This window comes from Bos grunniens, chromosome 19 (genome assembly GCF_055505025.1).
Source record: "Bos grunniens cultivar Pamir isolate PY7600 chromosome 19, Bosgru_T2T1.0, whole genome shotgun sequence".
In the NCBI taxonomy this organism is placed as follows: Eukaryota; Metazoa; Chordata; class Mammalia; order Artiodactyla; family Bovidae; genus Bos; species Bos grunniens.
In genome coordinates this window covers 39,299,703-39,304,286 of record NC_141183.1, presented here as the reverse complement: position 1 = coordinate 39,304,286, position 4,584 = coordinate 39,299,703, and the positions used below count along the sequence as shown (strand labels likewise).

The 4,584-nt window shown below is 40.1% G+C and overlaps 1 pseudogene; it reads right to left on the bottom strand.

Moving 5' to 3' along the window:
* Positions 1 to 1,043, bottom strand: LOC147352295 (elongation factor 1-beta pseudogene; annotated as a pseudogene).
* Between the last annotated feature and the right edge of the window lie 3,541 nt (positions 1,044 to 4,584).

Here is a 4,584-nt window from a genome sequence, read left to right as displayed (position 1 = left end):
TTATTTAAGGGCACTGATCCACAATGGATTTTGGATCTTGTTGAATGCAGCCATGACCATAGACTGCACATTTTCATCAAAAGCAGTGATCTTCTCCTCCAGTATATCTGTTCCAACTTCATCATCTTCAACTACACATGTATTTGAAGTTTTTTAATTCCATACCCCACTGGAACTAGTTTAGAAGAGGCCCAGACTAAGCCTTCTGCTTGAATGCTTCTGACGCACTTCTCCAATTTTGCCATACTTGTTTCATCATCCCAAGGGTTCATGTCTAGTAAGGCAGATGACTTGGCAACAAATGATGGTTGTTTGGCTTTCTTTGACTCATACTGTGCAAGGGGTTCTTCTCTTAGCCTCTTGGCTTCTTCACTTTCCTCCTCCTCATCAGATCCAAAGGGATCAATGTCCTCATGATCTTCATTATCTGTAGCTCCACTTTCTGTGGTGCCTTGCACATTAGCAGGGCCATATTTGCCCAAAGCTTTCTTCACCCCTGGCAGACAGGTATTTTTGTAAGATTAGATGTGATTATACCTTGGGTTTCCCTGGTGGTTCAGACAGTAAAGAGTCCACCTGCCAATGCAGGAGACCCAGGTTCAGTCCCTGGATTGGGAAGATCCCTTGGAGAAGGGAATGGCAACCCACTTCAGTATTCCTGCCTGGAGAATTCCACGGACAGAAGAGCCTGGTGGGCTTCAGTCCATGGGGTCGAGACTGAGTGACTTTCACTTCATATACCAACATATGGCATGACACAAGTCAGGAGGTGGTGGGCCCGAAACAGCTTCAAATTCTGCCATGTTTGCTTGTGATGACATAGACCCCCAGATGTAGCTCGTGTCTTCCAAGGAGTCATTCAGCACCCAGAGGTGGGCAGGGCTTTTCAGGTTTTCAAAACCCAAGATGACAACTGACAGAGAACTGGGTGGCAGCGGAGGAAAAGGGAAGCACAGGCAGTTGCCGCCGAGCACTAAGAGGGATAAAAAGGAGGGACAGCATCTCGGTTTGACACTTCACATGCATTTACACCCACCCTCCATCTCTTTTGTGACCCTCTTTTGTAAACCCTATGAGATAGAGTTATTCTTTCAGAGCCTCTTTATTTTCCCTGTCCCATGATTTTAAAACTTTGATCTTGAATGTTCCCAAGATATCATAGAGGCAGGAATTTCTGGGTCTAGTACAAGTCTCTTGTGGGTGAGGCCATTTTGTGGATGGATATCACTGAGTTCTGCCAACTAGGTTTAAATTCCCATTAGTGAATTTTGTCACACTAACTGTAAATCTTTTATTGGTTCTACTGGTATCAACCACTCGATAATAGGAACACACACTGTGTTCCAAAGTTTCTGCCCTCATCTCATTAAATGTCCATGTGAGTGAAAGTTTCTCAGTCATGTCCAACTCTTTGCAACCCCATGGAATATACAGTGCATAGAATTCTCCAGTCCAGAATACTGGAGTGGGTAGCCTTTCCATTCTCCAAAGGATCTTCCCAACTCAGGGATTGAACCCAGGTCTCCCACATTCCAGCCAGATTCCTTGCCAGCTGAGCCACAAGGGAAGCCCAAGAATACTGGAGTGGGTAGCCTATCCCCTCTCCAGCGGATCTTCCCAACCCAGGAATCAAACCAGGGTCTCCTGCATTGCAGGTGGATTCTTTACCAGATGAGCTACCAGGGAAGCCCAAATGTCCACAGATTATTTTACTTGGCAGAAAGTGAAGAGGAACTCAAAAGCCTCTTGATGAAAGTGAAAGTGGAGAGTGAAAAAGTTGTCTTAAAGCTCAGCATTCAGAAAACGAAGATCATGGCATCTGGTCCCATCACTTCATGGGAAATAGATGGGGAAACAGTGGAAACAGTGTCAGACTTTATTTTTTGGGGCTCCAAAATCACTGCAGATGGTGACTGCAGCCATGAAATTAAAAGACGTTTACTCCTTGGAAGGAAAGTTATGACCAACCTAGACAGCATATTGAAAAGCAGAGACATTACTTTGCCAACAAAGGTCCATCTAGTCAAGGCTATGGTTTTTCCAGTGGTCATGTATGGATGTGAGAGTTGGACTGTGAAGAAAGCTGAGTGCCGAAGAATTGATGCTTTTGAACTGTGATGTTGGAGAAGACTCTTGAGAGTCCCTTGGACTGCAAGGAGATCCAACCAGACCATTCTAAAGGAGATCAGTCCTGGGTGTTCTTTGGAAGGGATGATGCTAAAGCTGAAACTCCAGTACTTTGGCCACCTCATGCAAAGAGTTGACTCATCGGAAAAACTCTGATGCTGGGAGGGATTGGAGGCAGGAGGAAAAGGGGACGACAGAGGATGAGATGGCTGGATGGCATCACTGACTCGATGGACGTGAGTCTGAGTGAACCTTGGGAGTTGGTGATGGACAGGGAGGCCTGGCGTGCTGTAATTCATGGGATCGCAAAGAGTCGGACATGACTGAGTGACTGAACTGAACTGAACTGATATATAATAATTAAATATATAACAATATATTATTATATAATAATATATAATATATAAATTATATAATATATTATATAATATTCTATTGTAATTATATAATATATATAATTATATTATATATAATTATATTAAAATTATATAATACATTATAGAATGTAATATTATATATTATATAATAAATTATATTATATAATTAATTATAATTCTATGTTAATTATATATAATATAATATTTATGTAATATAATATTATATATATATTATAATAATATAAGAATTTAAAATGTCCATAGATTATTTTAATTCTTTAGGTAAAAGCCATTGCAGGAAATAAGGGCTATTATTTTTAGAGGAAATTGTTCCATCTGAAGCTGTAGGTTCAGTGTGTCTGTGGGAGGAAAGAGTTCAGGAACCTCCTTCATCACCATCTTGAACTGGAACCACCTATTATTTTTAAAATACACCACATTAACAAATTGAAAAATAAAAGCCATATGATTACCTCAATAGATGCAGAGAAAGCCTTTGACAAAATTCAACATCCATTTATGATAAAAACTCTCCAGAAAGCAGGAATAGAAGGAACATACCTTAACATAATAAAAGCTATATGACAAACCCACAGCAAACATTATCCTCAATGGTGAAAAATTGAAAGCATTTCCCCTAAAGTCAGGAACAAGACAAGGGTGCCCACTTTCACCACTACTATTCAACATAGTTTTGGAAGTTTTGGCCACAGCAATCAGAGCAGAAAAAGAAATAAAAGGAATCCAAATTGGAAAAGAAGTAACTCTCTCACTGTTTGCAGATGACATGATCCTCTACATAGAAAACCCTAAAGACTCCACCAGAAAATTACTAGAGCTAATTAATGAATATAGTAAAGTTGCAGGATAAAAAATCAACACACAGAAATCCCTTGCATTCCTATATACTGAGAAAATAGAGAAATTATGAAATTAAAAGACGCTTACTCCTTGGAAGGAAAGTTATGACCAACCTAGACAGCATATTCAAAAGCAGAGACATTACTTTGCCAATGAAGGTCCGTCTAGTCAAGGCTATGGTTTTTCCTGTGGTCATGTATGGATGTGAGAGTTGGACTGTGAAGAAGGCTGAGTGCCGAAGAATTGATGCTTTTGAACTGTGGTGTTGGAGAAGACTCTTGAGAGTCCCTTGGACTGCAAGGAGATCCAACCAGTCCATTCTGAAGGAGATCAGCCCTGGGATTTCTTTGGAAGGAATGATGCTAAAGCTGAAACTCCAGTACTTTGGCCACCTCATGAGAAGACTTGACTCATTGGAAAAGACTCTGATGCTGGGAGGGATTGGGGGCAGGAGGAGAAGGGGACAACAAAGGATGAGATGGCTGGATGGCATCACTGACTCAATGTATGTGAGTCTGAGTGAACTGCAGGAGTTGGTGATGGACAGGGTGGCCTGGTGTGCTGTGATTCATGGGGTCGCAAAGAGTCAGACACGACTGAGCGACTGAACTGAACTGAACTAAAGGAAACAATTCCATTCACCATTGCAATGAAAAGAATAAAATACTTAGGAATATATCTACCTAAAGAAACTAAAGACCTATATATAGAAAACTATAAAACACTGGTGAAAGAAATCAAAGAGGAAACTCAAAATGGATTAAAGATCTAAATGTAAGACCAGAAACTATGAAACTCCTAGAGGAGAACATAGACAAAACACTCTCTGACATAAATCACAACAGAATCCTCTATGACCCACCTCCAGGAATATTGGAAATAAAAGCAAAAATAAACAAATGGGATCTAATTAAAATTTAAAGCTTCTGCACAACAAAGGAACTATCAGCAAGGTGAAAAGACAGCCTTCAGAATGGGAGAAAATAATAGCAAATGAAGCAACTGACAAACAACTAATCTCAAAAATATACAAGCAACTCCTGCAGCTCAATTCCAGAAAAATAAACGACCCAATCAAAAAATGGGCCAAAGAACTAAATAGACATTTTCTCCAAACAAGACATACAGATGGCTAACAAACACATGAAAAGATGCTCAACATCACTCATTATCAGAGAAATGCAAATCAAAACCACAATGAGGTACCATTTCACACCAG